This window comes from Palaemon carinicauda, chromosome 36 (assembly GCF_036898095.1).
Source record: "Palaemon carinicauda isolate YSFRI2023 chromosome 36, ASM3689809v2, whole genome shotgun sequence".
Taxonomy (NCBI): Eukaryota; Metazoa; Arthropoda; class Malacostraca; order Decapoda; family Palaemonidae; genus Palaemon; species Palaemon carinicauda.
In genome coordinates this window covers 67775819-67794090 of record NC_090760.1, presented here as the reverse complement: position 1 = coordinate 67794090, position 18272 = coordinate 67775819, and positions in this window count along the sequence as shown.

Here is an 18272-nt window from a genome sequence, read left to right as displayed (position 1 = left end):
AGCTGCAGAATGTTTGGAAATTATGGATACTTGCGAGCTGCAGAATGTTTGGAAACTATGGATACTTGCGAAGTGCAGAATGTTTGGAAATTATGGATACTTGCGAGCTGCAGAATGTTTGGAAACTATGGATACTTGCAAGCTGCAGAATGTTTGGAAACTATGGATACTTGCGAGCTGCAGAATATTTGGAAACTATTGATACTTGTGAGCTGCAGAATGCTTGGAAACTATGGATACTTGCGAGCTGCAGAATGCTTGGAAACTATGGATACTTGCGAGCTGCAGAATATTTGGAAACTATTGATATTTGTGAGCTGCAGAATGTTTGGAAACTATGGATACTTGCGAGCTGCAGAATATTAGGAAACTATGGATACTTGTGAGCTGCAGAATGTTTGGAAACTATGGATACTTGCGAGCTGCAGAATATTAGGAAACTATGGATGTTTGGGAGCTGCAGAATGCGTGGAAACTATGGATTTTCGCGAGCTGCAAAGTGCTTGGAAACTATGGATACTTGCGAGCTGCAGAATGCTTGGAAACATTGGATACTTGCGAGCTGCCGAATGCTTGGAAACTATGGATACTTGCGAGCTGCAGAATGCTGGGAAACTATGGATACTTGCGAGCTGCAGAATATTTGGAAACTATGGATACTTGCGAGCTGCAGAATGTTTGGAAACTATGGATACTTGCGAGCTGCAGAATGTTTGGATACTGTGGATACTTGCGAGCTGCAGAATGCTTGGAAACTGTGGATACTTGCGAGCTGCAGAATAATTGGAAACTGTGGATACTTGCGAGCTGCAGAATGCTTGGAAACTGTGGATACTTGCGAGCTGCAGAATGCTTGGAAACTGTGTGGATACTTGCGAGCTGCCGAATGTTTGGATACTGTGGATACTTGCGAGCTGCAGAATGCTTGGAAACTGTGGATACTTGCGAGCTGCAGAATGCTTGGAAACTGTGGATACTTGCGAGCTGCAGAATGCTTGGAAACTGTGGATACTTGCGAGCTGCAGAATGCTTGGAAACTGTGGATACTTGCGAGCTGCAGAATGCTTGGAAACTGTGGATACTTGCGAGCTGCAGAATGCTTGGAAACTATGGATACTTGCGAGCTGCAGAATATTTGGAAACTATGGATACTTGCGAGCTGCAGAATGTTTGGAAACTATGGATACTTGCGAGCTGCAGAATGTTTGGATACTGTGGATACATGCGAGCTGCAGAATGCTTGGAAACTGTGGATACTTGCGAGGTGCAGAATGCTTGGAAACTGTGGATACTTGCGAGCTGCAGAATGCTTGGAAACTGTGGATACTTGCGAGCTGCAGAATGCTTGGAAACTGTGGATACTTGCGAGCTGCAGAATGCTTGGAAACTGTGGATACTTGCGCAAATGCTTGGATACTGTGGATACTTGCGAGCTGCAGAATGTTTGGAAACTGTGGATACTTGCTAGCTGCAGAATGCTTGGAAACTGTGGATACTTGCGAGCTGCAGAATGTTTGGAAACTGTGGATACTTGCGAGCTGCAGAATGCTTGGAAACTGTGGATACTTGCGCAAATGCTTGGATACTGTGGATACTTGCGAGCTGCAGAATGTTTGGAAACTGTGGATACTTGCGAGCTGCAGAATGTTTGGAAACTGTGGATACTTGCAGGCTGCAGAATGTTTGGATACTGTGGATACTTGCGAGCTGCAGAATGCTTGGAAACTGTGGATACTTGCAAGCTGCAGAATATTTGGAAACTGTGGATACTTGCGAGCTGCAGAATGCTCGGAAACTGTGGATACTTGCGAGCTGCAGAATGCTTGGAAACTGTGGATACTTGCGAGCTGCAGAATGTTTGGATACTGTGGATACTTGCGAGCTGCAGAATGTTTGAAAACTATGGATACTTGCGAGCTGCAGATTATTTAGAATCTATGGATACTTGCGAGCTGCAGAATGCTTGGAAACTATGGATACTTGCGAGCTGCAGAATGTTTGGATACTGTGGATACTTGCGAGCTGCAGAATGCTTGGAAACTGTGGATACTTGCGAGCTGCAGAATGTTTGGATACTGTGGATACTTGCGAGCTGCAGATTGTTTGAAAACTATGGATACTTGCGAGCTGCAGAATGTTTGGATACTGTGGATACTTGCGAGCTGCAGAATGTTTGGAAACTATGGATACTTGCGAGCTGCAGAATATTTGGAAACTATGGATACTTGCGAGCTGCAGAATGTTTGGAAACTATGGATACTTGCGAGCTGCAGAATGTTTGGATACTGTGGATACTTGCGAGCTGCAGAATGCTTGAAAACTGTGGATACTTGCGAGCTGCAGAATGTTTGGATACTGTGGATACTTGCGAGCTGCAGAATGTTTGAAAACTATGGATACTTGCGAGCTGCAGAATGTTTGGAAACTATGGATACTTGCGAGCTGCAGAATATTTGGAAACTATGGATACTTGCGAGCTGCAGAATGTTTGGAAACTATGGATACTTGCGAAGTGCAGAATGTTTGGAAATTATGGATACTTGCTAGCTGCAGAATGTTTGGAAACCATGGATACTTGCAAGCTGCAGAATGTTTGGAAACTATGGATACTTGCGAGCTGCAGAATATTTGGAAACTATTGATACTTGTGAGCTGCAGAATGCTTGGAAACTATGGATACTTGCGAGCTGCAGAATATTTGGAAACTATTGATACTTGTGAGCTGCAGAATGTTTGGAAACTATGGATACTTGCGAGCTGCAGAATATTTGGAAACTATTGATACTTGTGAGCTGCAGAATGTTTGGAAACTATGGATACTTGCGAGCTGCAGAATATTTGGAAACTATTGATACTTGTGAGCTGCAGAATGTTTGGAAACTATGGATACTTGCGAGCTGCAGAATATTAGGAAACTATGGATACTTGTGAGCTGCAGAATGTTTGGAAACTATGGATACTTGCGAGCTGCAGAATATTAGGAAACTATGGATGCTTGGGAGCTGCAGAATGCGTGGAAACTATGGATACTCGCGAGCTGCAAAGTGCTTGGAAACTATGGATACTTGCGAGCTGCAGAATGCTTGGAAACATTGGATACTTGCGAGCTGCAGAATGCTTGGAAACTATGGATACTTGCGAGCTGCAGAATGCTGGGAAACTATGGATACTTGCGAGCTGCAGATTATTTGGAAACTATGGATACTTGCGAGCTGCAGAATGTTTGGAAACTATGGATACTTGCGAGCTGCAGAATACTGGGAAACTATGGATACTTGCGAGCTGCAGAATGCTTGGAAACATTGGATACTTGCGAGCTGCAGAATACTGGGAAACTATGGATACTTGCGAGCTGCAGGATGCTTGGAAACTATGGATACTTGCGAGCTGCAGGATGCTTTGAAACTATGGATACTTGCGAGCTGCAGGATGCTGGGAAACTATGGATACTTGCGAGCTGCAGAATGCTGGGAAACTATGGATACTCGCGAGCTGCAGAATGCTGGGAAACTATGGATACTCGCGAGCTGCAGAATTCTTGGAAACTATGGATACTTGCGAGCTGCAGAATGCTGGGAAACTATGGATTCTTGTGAGCTGCAGAATGCTGGGAAACTATGGATACTTGCGAGCTGCAAGATGCTGGGAAACTATGGATACTCGCGAGCTGCAGAATTCTTGGAAACTATGGATACTTGCGAGCTGCAGGATGCTGGGAAACTATGGATACTTGCGAGCTGCAGAATGCTGGGAAACTATGGATACTTGCGAGCTGCAGAATGCTGGGAAACTGTGGATACTTGCGAGCTGCAGAATGCTGGGAAACTATGGATACTTGCGAGCTGCAGAATGCTGGGAAACTATGGATACTTGCGAGCTGCAGAATGCTGGGAAACTATGGATACTTGCGAGCTGCAGAATGCTGGGAAACTATGGATACTCGCGAGCTGCAGAATGCTGGGAAACTATGGATACTCGCGAGCTGCAGAATGCTGGGAAACTATGGATACTCGCGAGCTGCAGAATGCTGGGAAACTATGGATACTCGCGAGCTGCAGAATGCTGGGAAACTATGGATACTCGCGAGCTGCAGAATGCTGGGAAACTATGGATACTCGCGAGCTGCAGAATGCTTGGAAACTATGGATACTCGCGAGCTGCAGAATGCTGGGAAACTATGGATACTCGCGAGCTGCAGAATGCTTGGAAACTATGGATACTTGCGAGCTGCAGGATGCTTGGAAACTATGGATACTCGCGAGCTGCAGAATGCTTGGAAACTATGGATACTTGCGAGCTTCAGAATGCTTGGAAACTATGGATACTTACGAGCTGCAGAATGCTGGGAAACTATGGATACTTACGAGCTGCAGGATGCTTGGAAACTATGGATACTCGCGAGCTGCAGAATGCTTGGAAACTATGGATACTTGCGAGCTTCAGAATGCTTGGAAACTATGGATACTTACGAGCTGCAGAATGCTGGGAAACTATGGATACTTACGAGCTGCAGGATGCTTGGAAACTATGGATACTCGCGAGCTGCAGAATGCTTGGAAACTATGGATACTTGCGAGCTGCAGAATGCTGGGAAACTATGGATACTTGCGAGCTGGAGAATGCTTGGAAACTATGGATACTCGCGAGCTGCAGAATGCTGGGAAACTATGGATACTTGCGAGCTTCAGAATGCTTGGAAACTATGGATACTTACGAGCTGCAGAATGCTGGGAAACTATGGATACTTACGAGCTGCAGGATGCTTGGAAACTATGGATACTCGCGAGCTGCAGAATGCTTGGAAACTACGAAATGCTTGAAAGCTACGGAAACAAGAGGATTTCCGTTTCCCTTATTCTTTGAATATTTGATGTCATTTCCCCCGAGTTAATTCGATGGATGGGTGGATCGGCCATTAGCATCATTGTGGATTCATTCGAGACTCACTAATTCCATTTGCTTGAATTTGGTTGAACTTTTTTTTTATTCATTTCCTGAATTTTTTATCATTTAGACCATTCGTAGGTGACTGCTTCGACTTATATTGTGGTTTATTTCTATCTCTGATTTTATAAGTTGATTTGTTCATTAGAAGAATGAAGAGGGGAAGATGATGAAAATACGTTTGTTTGTTGGACATGTTCATCTTTTTATTATATGATTCCAGTTTCTCTCTCCATCTCTTCTTTATTATCCATACATACGCACACACACACATATATTTATACATATATATACATACATACATATATATATAAATATACACACACTCACACACTATCTATCTATTGTTCTCAGAATTCTATTTTCTATATGCATACATACGCACGCGCTCACACATACTGCATATATAGCCTATGTATGTATGAATATATGTATATATTTGTGTATAAGTTAATGAACACTAGAATATTATAAATATCGGTTTTATATCATACTTATTTTCACAACTACTCCCAACAAGAAACCCTTCTAGCTATTCCCAAATCTTTCCGAAATCAGAGCCACAATCACAAATCGAACTCATCAAAGACCACCCAAACCACTTTGACCCTTCCCAGAGGGATTAAACAGCGTCGGAAGTCGTAGCCATTCCGAGAAATCGGACGTTGTGCTAAGCCCGTGGTAGAACAAGCAGAGAAAGATTGTCTAAATGGAGGCTGTCATTAAAAGGCACCGGATGTATGAGGACCCACATATTCCGTCGGTCTGTGCGCAATGCATCAGAAGGAAACCATTTGCTTATTTTCGGACAATTTATTTTTCGTTTGCTTGGTTTGATACTTGAAGAGGTCCGTTTTGATTTATTCTAAGGCTATATGGTGTTTATTCTTCATGCTTGTTAAAATTTATTATATGCCATTTTGGTTTTAAGCCTATTTTTTTTGTCATATTTTATAAATTTTAATTTTTCTTGTTTTAAGATTTCATTTTCAATTTTTGTTTACAACTAAGTTGGGGCTTGGATTTTATTCTAAACCCTTTTTTTTTTTTTTATTATTATTATTTAGTCTCCAAGCTTGTTAAGGTTTATTTCAAGCTATTTTGGTTCATTTCAAGTTTTATTCTGTAAATTTCAAAACTTTCTTTTGGCTTGACTTGAGACGTACTTTTATTTATTACTAATTTTCTCTTGTACTTTTTACTGATCTTTATTCCAAGTCTTCTCTTTTTGTGTTTTCTAAACTTTTTCTTATAACTTATCCTTTTATTTATTTTTAATATTTCTTTTATTAGTTTGAGTCTTCTTTTGGCACACCTTGCGGATACCAATGTATTTAAATTAAGTATTTTTAGAATTTAAAGTTGATGAAGTATATCTTTATTTTGGATCAAAGGCATCAAATAGCTAAGGTTCTTTTTTTTATTAAAGGATGAAAGGGCTGTAGTTATGACGTCGGATAAGTGGGAGTGAGATTCGAAAAGGTCAAATAACAATAACAACAAAAACAACAACAAAGGCAGGCGGTTCATGTCCACTGCAGGACAAAGGCCTCAGTCATGTCAATTCATATCTGGGGTTTGGTCACAGTGGGAGATTTTCGTCTGATCGCACACAGCGAACCATCCTAGTATAGGTGGCCATGACTAGAATAGCTTTGCTGATTATGGTGACATACAAATTCTTTCACCACGTTAAGGTATCTATATTTATACTCAATATTTTTATATATTGTAGAAAGGTAATTTCTCGAGTTCAAACCCTGTTCAGGTTTTATAAAACTCATTGAAACATGGACCTCTCACCCCTATGGACGGGAATTGAAACATGGACCTCTCACCCCTATGGGCAGCAACTGAAACATGGACCTCTCACACCTATGGGCGGGGACCTCTTACCCTTATGGGCGGGTATTAAAACATGGACCTATCATCCCTTTGGGCGGGATTTGAAACATGGACCTCTCACCCCTATGATCGGGAATTGAAACATGGACCTCTCACGCCTATGATCGGGAATTGAAACATGGACCTCTCACCCCTATGAGCTGGAATTAAAACATGGACCTCTCACCCCTATGAGCGGGAATTTAAACATTGACCTCTCATCCCTATTAGCGGGAATTGAAACATGGACTTCTCACCCCTATGAGCGGGAATTGAAACATGGACCTCTCACCCCTATGAGTGGGAATTGAAACATGGACCTCTCACCCCTATGAGTGGGAATTGAAATGTGGACCTCTCACCCCTATGAGTGGGAATTGAAACATGAACCTCTCACCCCTATGAGCAGGAATTGAAACGTGGACCTCTCACGCCTGTGAGCGGGAATTGAAACATGGACCCCTCACCCCTATTAGCAGAAATTGAAACATGGACTTCTCACCCCTATGAGCTGGAATTGAGACATGGACCTCTCACCCCTATGAGCGGGAAGTGAACATGGACCTCTCACCCCTATGAGTGGGAATTGAAACATGAACCTCTCACCCCTATTAGCGGGAATTGAAACGTGAACCTCTCATGCCTATGAGCGGGAATTGAAACGTGGACCTCTCACCCCTATGAGCGGGAACTGAAACATGGACCTCTTATGCCTAAGAGCGGGAATTGAAACATGGACCTCTTACCCCTATGAGCAGGAACTGAAACGTGGACCTCTCACGTCTATGAGCTGGAATTGAAACATGGACCTCTCACCCCTATGAGCGGGAATTGAAACATGGACCTCTCACCCTATGAGCGAGAATTGAAAGATGGACCTGTCACCCTTATGAACGGGAATTGAAACATGGACCTCTCACTCCTATGAGCGGGATTTGAAACATGGACATCTCATGCCCAAGAGCGGGAATTGAAACATGGACCTCTTACCCCTATGAGAGGGAATTGAAACATGGACCTCTCACCCCTATGAACGGGAATTGAAACTTGGACCTCTCACCCCTATAAGGGGGAATTAAAACATGGACATCTCTCTTCTATGAGTGGGAATTGAAACATGAAACTCTCACCCCTATGAGTGGGAATTGAAACGTGGACCTCTAACGTCTATAAGCAGGAATTGAAACATGGACCTCTCACCCCTATGAGCGGGAATTGAAACATGGACCTTTCACCCCTATGAGTGGGAATTGAAACATGGACCTTTCACCCCTATGAGCGGGAATTGAAACATGGACCTCTCATGCCTAAGAGCGGGAATTGAAATATGGACCCCTCTCTCCTATGAGCGGGAATTGAAACATAGACATCTCACCTGTATGAGCGGGAATTTAAACATGGACCTCATGCCTAAGAGCGGGAATTGAAACATGGACCTCTCACCCCTATGAGCGGGAATTGAAACGTGGACCTCTCACGCATATGAGCGGGATTTGAAGAATGGACCTCTCACCCCTATGAGTGGGAATTGAAACATGAACCTCTCACCTCTATGAGCGGGAATTGAAACATGAACATCTCACCCTTATGAGCGGGAATTGAAACATGGACCTCTCATGCCTATGAGCGGGAATAAAACATGGACCTCTCACCCCTATGAGTGTGAATTGAAACATGGACCTCTCACGGCTATGATCGGGCTTTGAAACATGGACCTCTAACCCCTATGAGCAGGAATTAAAACATGGTCCTTTCACCCCTATGAGCGGGAACTCAAACATGGACCTCTCACCCATATTAGCGGGAATTGATACATGGAATTCTTACCTCTATGGGCGGGAACTGAAACATGGACCTCTCACCCCTATGAGCGGGAATTGAAACATGGACCTCTTACCTCTATGAGCGGGAATTGAAACGTGGACCTCTCACCCCTATGAGCGGGAATTGAAACGTGGACCTCTCACCCCTCTGAGTGGGAATTGAAACATGAAACTCTCACCCCTAGGAGCGGGAATTGAAATGTGGACCTCTCACGCCTATGAACGGGAATTGAAAGAGACCTCTCACCCCTATGAGCAGGAATTGGAAAATGGACCTCTCACCCCTATGAGTGGGAATTGAAACATGGACCTCTTACCCCTATGAGCTGGAATTGAAACATGGACCTCTTACCCCTATGAGCGGGAATTGAAACATTGACCTCTCACCCCTATGAGCGGGAATTGAAACATGGACCTCTCACCCCTATGAGTGGGAATTGAAACATGAACCTCTCACCCCTATGAGCGGGAATTGAAACGTGGACCTCTCATGCCTATGAGCGGGAATTGAAACATGGACCTCTCACCCCTATGAGCGGGAACTGAAACATGGACCTCTTATGGCTAAGAGCGGGAAATGAAACATGGACCTCTTACCCCTATGAGCGGGAACTAAAACGTGGACCTCTCACGTCTATGAGCTGGAATTGAAACATGGACCTCTCACGCCTATGAGCGGGAATTGAAACATGGACCTCTCACCCCTATGAGCGAGAATTGAAACATGGACCTCTGACCCTTATGAACGGGAATTGAAACATGGACCTCTCACTCCTATGAGCGGGATTTGAAACATGGACATTTCATGCCTAAGAGTGGGAATTGAAACATGGACCTCTTACCCCTATGAAAGGGAATTGAAACATGGACCTCTCACCCCTATGAGCAGGAATATAAACATGGACCTCTCACCCCTATAAGGGGGAATTGAAACATGGACATCTCTCCTCTATGAGTGGGAATTGAAACATGAAACTCTCACCCCTATGATGGGAATTGAAACGTGGACCTCTAATGCCTATAAGCAGGAATTGAAACATGGACCTCTCACCCCTATGAGTGGGAATTGAAACATGGACCTTTCACCCCTATGAGTGGGAATTGAAACATTTACCTTTCACCCCTATGAGCGGGAATTGAAACATGGACCTCTCATGCCTAAGAGCGGGAATTGAAATATGGACCCCTCTCCCTTATGAGTGGGAATTGAAACATAGACATCTCACCTGTATGAGCAGGAATTGAAACATGGACCTCATGCCTAAGAGCGGGAATTGAAACATGGACCTCTCACCCCTATGAGCGGGAATTGAAACGTGGACCTCTCACGCATATGAGCGGGATTTGAAGAATGAACCTCTCAACCCTATGAGAGGGAATTGAAACATGGACCTCTCACCCTTATGAACGGGAATTGAAAGATGGACCTCTCACCCCTATAAGGGGGAGTTGAAACATGGACATCTCTCCTCTATGAGTGGGAATTGAAACATGAAACTCTCACCCCTATGAGTGGGAATTGAAACGTGGACCTCTAACGTCTATAAGCAGGAATTGAAACATGGACCTCTCACCCCTATGAGCGGGAATTGAAACATGGAACTTTCACCCCTATGAGTGGGAATTGAAACATGGACCTTTCACCCCTATGAGCGGGAATTGAAACATGGACCTCTCATGCCTAAGAGCGGGAATTGAAATATGGACCCCTCTCTCCTATGAGCGGGAATTGAAACATAGACATCTCACCTGTATGAGTGGGAATTGAAACATGGACCTCATGCCTAAGAGCGGGAATTGAAACATGAACCTCTCACCCCTATGAGCGGGAATTGAAACGTGGACCTCTCACGCATATGAGCGGGATTTGAAGAATGGACCTCTCACCCCTATGAGTGGGAATTGAAACATGGACCTCTCACCTCTATGAGCGGGAATTGAAACATGAACATCTCACCCGTATGAGCGGGAATTGAAACATGGACCTCTCATGCCTATGAGCAGGAATAAAACATGGACCTCTCACCCCTATGAGTGGGAATTGAAACATGGACCTCTCACGGCTATGATCGGGATTTGAAACATGGACCTCTAACCCCTATGAGCAGGAATTAAAACATGGTCCTTTCACCCCTATGAGCGGGAACTCAAACATGGACCTCTCACCCATATTAGCGGGAATTGATACATGGAATTCTTACCTCTATGGGCGGGAACTGAAACATGGACCTCTCACCCCTATGAGCGGGAATTGAAACATGGACCTCTTACCTCTATGAGCGGGAATTGAAACGTGGACTTCTCACCCCTATGAGTGGGAATTGAAACATGAAACTCTCACCCCTAGGAGCGGGAATTGAAATGTGGACCTTTCACGCCTATGAACGGGAATTGAAACAGACCTCTCACCCCTATGAGCGGGAATTGAAACATGGACTTCTTACCCCTATGAGCGGGAATTGAAACATGGACCTCTTACCCCTATGAGCGGGAATTGAAACATTGACCTCTCACCCCTATGAGCGGGAATTGAAACATGGACCTCTCACCCCTATGAGTGGGAATTGAAACATGAACCTCTCACCCTTATGAGCGGGAATTGAAACGTGGACCTCTCATGCCTATGAGCGGGAATTGAAACATGGGCCTCTCACCCCTATGAGCGGGAACTGAATCATGGACCTCTTATGCCTAAGAGCGGGAATTGAAACATGGACCTCTTACCCCCTATGAGCGGGAACTAAAACGTGGACCTCTCACGTCTATGAGCTGGAATTGAAACATGGACCTCTCACGCCTATGAGCGGGAATTGAAACATGGACCTCTCACCCCTATGAGCGAGAATTGAAACATGGACCTCTGACCCTTATGAACGGGAATTGAAACATGGACCTCTCACTCCTATGAGTGGGATTTGAAACATGGACATCTCATGCCTAAGAGTGGGAATTGAAACATGGACCTCTTACCCCTATGAGAGGGAATTGAAACATGGACCTCTCACCCCTATGAGCAGGAATATAAACATGGACCTCTCACCCCTATAAGGAGGAATTGAAACATGGACATCTCTCCTCTATGAGTGGGAATTGAAACATGAAACTCTCACCCCTATGATGGGAATTGAAACGTGGACCTCTAACGCCTATAAGCAGGAATTGAAACATGGACCTCTCACCCCTATGAGCGGGAATTAAAACATGGACCTTTAACCCGATGAGTGGGAATTGAAACATGGACCTTTCACCCCTATGAGCGGGAATTGAAACATGGACCTCTCATGCCTAAGAGCGGGAATTGAAATATGGACCCCTCTCCCTTATGAGCGGGAATTGAAACATAGACATCTCACCTGTATGAGCAGGAATTGAAACATGGACCTCATGCCTAAGAGCGGGAATTGAAACATGGACCTCTCACCCCTATGAGCGGGAATTGAAACGTGGACCTCTCACGCATATGAGCGGGATTTGAAGAATGGACCTCTCACCCCTATGAGTGGGAATTGAAACATGGACCTCTCACCTCTATGAGCGGGAATTGAAACATGAACATTTCACCCCTATGAGCGCGAATTGAAACTTGGACCTTTCACGCCTATGAGCGGGAATAAAACATGGACCTCTCACCCCTATGAGTGGGAATTGAAACATGGACCTCTCACGCCTATGATCGGGATTTGAAACATGGACCTCTAACCCCTATGAGCAGGAATTAAAACTTGGTCCTCTCACCCCTATGAGCGGGAACTTAAACATGGACCTCTCACCCATATTAGCGGGAATTGATACATGGAATTCTTACCTCTATGGGCGGGAACTGAAACATGGACCTCTCACCCCTATGAGCGGGAATTGAAACATGGACCTCTTACCTCTATGAGCGGGAATTGAAACGTGGACCTCTCACCCCTATGAGTGGGAATTGAAACATGAAACTCTCACCCCTAGGAGCGGAAATTGAAATGTAGACCTCTCACGCCTATGAACGGGAATTGAAAGAGACCTCTCACCCCTATGAGCGGGAATTGGAAAATGGACCTCTCACCCCTATGAGCGGGAATTGAAACATGGACCTCTTACCCCTATGAGCGGGAATTGAAACATGGACCTCTTACCTCTATGAGCGGGAATTGAAACATTGACCTCTCACCCCTATGAGCGGGAATTGAAACATGGACCTTTCATTCCTAAGAGCGTGAATTAAAACATGGACCTCTCACCCCTATGAGCGGGAAATGAAACATGGACCTATCACCCCTATGAGCGGGAATTGAAACTTGGACCTCTCACGCCCATGAGCGGGAATAAAACATGGAGCTCGCACCCCTATGAGCGGGAATTAAAACATGGACCTCTCATGCCCATGAGCGGGAATAAAACATGGACTGTCACCCCTATGAGCGGGAATTGAAACATGGACCTCTCACCCCTATGAGGGGGAATTGAAACATGGACCTATCACCCCTATGAGCGGGAATTGAAACATGGACCTCTCACCCCTATGAGCGGGAATTGAAACATGGACCTCTCACGCCCATGAGCGGGAATAAAACATGGATCTCTCACCCCTATGAGCGGGAATTGAAACATGGACCTCTCACCCCTATGAGCGGGAGTATATTTGATAGGTAAATGACAAAGTTTTTCTGTACTCAGCATCTACTATTTTGAAGAAAAAGGCCATGAGGCCTGCAACCTCACCTCAAGCGTTTCTCAAGCATGACACAGCTGCTTTAGGAAATATCAACAATTTTGAAATTAATAAAGGTTGTGTAACCTACCATGTACTAAAGAAATATAATCATAGCATACCTCACCGTAGGATTATTCATTTTAATTAAATCAACGACAATGGACATATACAAGACAAAACGTTCATTTCAGAATTTTTCATTAGTCCCTTTTTTTCCTTTCTCCATTATTCAGTTTCCTCCGCATCCCCTGGGAAGTCTGGTAGGAATGTTCATATTTAACTGTGGCTTTATGAGAACAGATGAGCAAAAGTCACCGGAACAATAACATTGGCTTGGTGTTGATTAAGATGTGGAATATTACCTGGTAAACAGATTTTCTGGCTGTGTCTACTCCATGCTATTGTCCTTCATGTGGTTGTCAGCTTTCTATAAAGACATACTCACAAAATAAGTACCAGAAGAGGCAGTTTTAGGAGGGGAAGATTCTCTCTCTCTCTCTCTCTCTCTCTCTCTCTCTCTCTCTCTCTCTCTCTCTCTCTCTCTCTCTCTCTCTCTCTCTCTCTCTCTCTCTCTCTCGTGGTAGTTTTCTACAAACATACACGCACAAAATAAATACCATAAGAGGTAGTTTAAGGAGGTTGAGTCTCTCTCTCTCTCTCTCTCTCTCTCTCTCTCTCTCTCTCTCTCTCTCTCTCTGTCATTGATTATGCATCAAGGTAGACCCAGAAGGACCAAAAATAGACGAAAGTTAATTTAACCGAGAGGAGTAGATTCTAGACTCCAAAATTTATGGATAGCATATCATCTAAGATTTTGCTAAAAAGGAAATTACGAGAATAGAAAAATTATTTTGTTTGTTTAGTTGATTTCGAAAACATTGGAGATAGTAATAATAATAATAATAATAATAATAATAATAATAATAATAATAATAATAATAATAATAATAATAATAATAATCCATCTAAACAGATCTATGATAAACTGACGGTAATTGTAGTGATAGAAGTTTAATATGCTACTACTTCCAGGATACTGGACTCTAGACTCTAGAAATAAATGATGGGAACTCATACAAGAATTGCCTAAAGGTAGAATTGCAAAGTAGAGAAGAGGATAGGTGGATGGTAATGGGAAAAGGAACTAGGTTTAGAAGGAAAGGATGTTTATATATAATGATAGGCAGTGGTCTTGGAGTCTTGGGATCTGCCTAATAGTACTTTAAAGGACAGAGGTAGATCGGAAGGATAGGAAGTGGGTGTCGGAATCTTGCAATCAGAGTGGCAGGATTCTGGAATATAGAATTTAATCTGCTATATACAGTAGAATGAGTCTGAAAGACTTTAATTCTTTAAGAAGTGAATCGGAAAGTTTTTATCTAAAAGGAGCTTTTAAGTGAATTTCCAGATATGAAAAATAGATGATAGATGAATAAATATAATAAATAAATGTATTTGGTTGGATAAGAGGCAAAGTCTTACAACATGAGGGTCTAGGAAATAGGAAATAGGAGTGGTTTTGTATCTTAAGGTCGTCGAATATGAAGTTAGAATCCATAATACGAATAAAAGAAGTATTTGTAACGATGATATTCGGATCACTGAGGAAAATATTATAAGATCTAATTATAATTAAACATCTATGAAACGTGTGAACAACTCAGCAAGAAATTGATATTATTGTTATTTGAATAAACATCACATTAAGTACAAATGATATTAGTGGCGTGACATAATTAATACAGAAGGATATACTATTATAGTTATTATTAGTAGTATTTGATAATCAAATCTAATTTATTCTGACATAATTGTAGTTCCTCGTTATAGATAGTGACATTTAAATTCCATAATGTAAGTTAAATCTAGTTTAAATACACTATTTATAAAAATGGCCGTAAAGACTCGTTCATGCTTGAGGTAAAATCAATCGGTTCATTATTTCCATGCCCAAAGATAAGAAAGTAAAGATGGATTTAGGATGAAGAATGGTTTGCAAGTCAAGTCTTCCACTGTCTCGGGTTAGAGTTCTCTTGCTTGAGGGTACACTCTGGCACATTATTCTATATTATTTCTCTCCCACTTGTTTTGTTAAAGTTTTTATAGCTTATATAGGAAATATTTATTTTAATGTTGTTACTGCTCTATTATAATATTTTATTTTTTCTTGTTTCCTTTCCTCACTGGGCTATTTTTATTATTATTATTACTAGCTATGCTACAACCCTAGTTGGAAAAGCAGGATGCTATAAGCCCAGGGGCTCCAACAGGAAAAAATAGGCCAGTGCGGAAAGGAAAAATATGGAACTTTGTAGGATAGGATCTGTGGTGGCCTATTGGTAACGTCTCTGCCTGATGATCACCAGCCTATGGTTCGAGTCCTGCTCAAAAACGTTAGTTCTTCTAGTGTCTGCAACCTCACCATCCTAGTGAGCTAAGGATGGGGGCAGGCGGGATTTGGGGGAGTCATCAGCAGCCATTGGCAGGCCCTTCCTTGTCCTAACTTGGGTGAAGAGTTCGCTTGGGTGCTGATCATATGTATATATGACCAGTCTCTAGGGCATTGTCCAACTAGTTAGGGTATTGTCACTGTACCTGGGCTCTGCCATTCATGAGTGATCTTTAAACCTTGATAAGGGAAGAGGGCCTATAGATGTACCTGATGACTCTCATCAGCAGCCATTGCCTGGCCCTCCCTTGTCCTAGCTTGGGGGGAAGAGGTTGCTTAGGCGCTGATCATATGTATTTATGGTCAGTCCCGAGGCCATTGTTCTACTAGTTGGAGCATTGTGACTGTCCCTTGCCTCTTCCATTCATGAGTGTCCTTTAAACCTTTAAACCTAGGTCCTGCTTTTGGGGAGACTAGTTGCATTATCAGTCTGAGTAGAAATACGATAGTTACATATTTCTGGTTAGTCTCTGGGAAATAACTGAACTTTTGATAAGGGATGTAGAAGACCTTTGGAAGGGATTCGCGTATCTGCTAAGGGGAGTTCTAATGAAGAAGGGGGAGGGGGGATGGAAGGGTTTATTTACTCCTGGAGGAGAGATGGATCAACTTCTGTGAGATCGATGTGGGCAGCATTTGGGTCCTCAAACCTCCAAGATTTCCGATATCAGTCCTCGGTCGACCTCGGCTTAGTGGGCGTGAAAGGAGAGAGAGATAGATAGAGAGAGAGAGAGAGAGTTCACTAGATCTGGTTAATGCAATGGGGAAGGATGAGGTATTGCCAAATTGAATGAAAATCATCTGATATTGAAGAATGAATATGAACGTTGCATTGTGTGTGTGTGAGAGAGAGAGAGAGAGAGAGAGAGAGAGAGAGAGAGAGAGAGAGAGAGAGAGAGAGAGAGAGATCTTGTATACATAAATGAAAGTCAATAAAGGAAGATAATTTGAAGATGAAATACATGACCATATTGAAGACCAGACAGGATTATTATTATTATTATTATTATTATTATTATTATTATTATTAATATCAATAATAATAGCAAAGTACAATCCTAGTTTGTAAAGCAAGATGCTATAAGTCCAAGGGCTCCAACAGGGAAAATAGCCCAGTGAATAAAGGTATTAACGAAATAAATAAACTACAAGAGAAGCAATGAGCAATTAAAATAAGATATTTTAAGAACAGTTACAACATTAAAACAGATCTTTCATATATGAGAATAAACATTTCATATTGTTCGCAAAACCGGTTAACAATCCGGTAATAAACCTTATCTAGATCAAGAATCATTGCAAGGACCAACCTGCCAGTCAACCTACACTGTGCCTACTGAATATATGAATGAAAACAAATGAAGAGTTTTGTATAGAAGATATTCAGCAAACCTCGACAGGCCGAATAAAACAACACGGATCGTCTATAACTGTCGAATCTTGTAGCTCCATTAGTTGGAGGTCCTACCGCAAGAGAGTTATGGGGTCCTTTGACTGGCCGGACAGTACTGCATTGGAACCTTCTCTCTGGTTACGGTTCCTTTTCCCTTTGCCTACACATACACTGAATAGTCTGGCCTATTCTTTACATATTCTCCTCTGTTCTCATACACCTGACAACACTGACATTACCAAACATTTCTTCTTCACGCAAGGGGTTAACTACTGCACTATAATTATTCAGTGGCTACTTTCCACTCGGTAAGGGTAGATGAGAGACTTTAGGTATGGTAAGCAGGTCTTCTAGGAGGACACCTCAAAATCAAACCATTGTTCTGTAGTCTTGGTTAGTGCCATAGCCTCTGTACCATGGTCTTCCATTGTCTTGGGTTAGAGTTCTCTTGCTTGTGGAAACACTCGAGCACACTGTTCTATCTTATTTCTCTTCCACTCGTTTTGTTAAAGTTTTTATATTTTATATAGGAAATGTTTATTTTATTGTTGTTACTGTTCTTAAAATATTTCCCTTTTCCTTGTTTCCTTTCCTCACTGGGCTATTTTCCCTGTTGGAGCCCCTGGGCTTATAGCATTCTGCTTTTCCAACTAGGGTTGTATCTTAGCAATTAATGATAATAATGACAATGGACTTCGATGCAGACGAAGACTGTGACGGGGTATATATACTCGATATACTCTCATCATGCTTAATGAAAAAGATATAGCCTGTTCAGAATGCTCTTGGCATATTTTTTGGATAATTTTAGAACTGTGTCCCTTTCTGAGTAGGATTACCTTGACGCAAGTGAATAGGTTTGTGTATAGCAATGATCACCAAAGCAGTACTACCCAGGGACACCCATACTAGGTTGGTTTGCTGTTAGTGATCAGAGTAAAGTTTTCCTCCATCACCAATTTTCAGTGGCCAGCCTGATGTAATGGGCAAACTCCAGACATGAATAAGGACATGTTTAAAGGTTGAAAGGCCGCTCATGAATGGCAAAGGCAAGGGACAGTGATATTGCCCTGTCAAACAGGA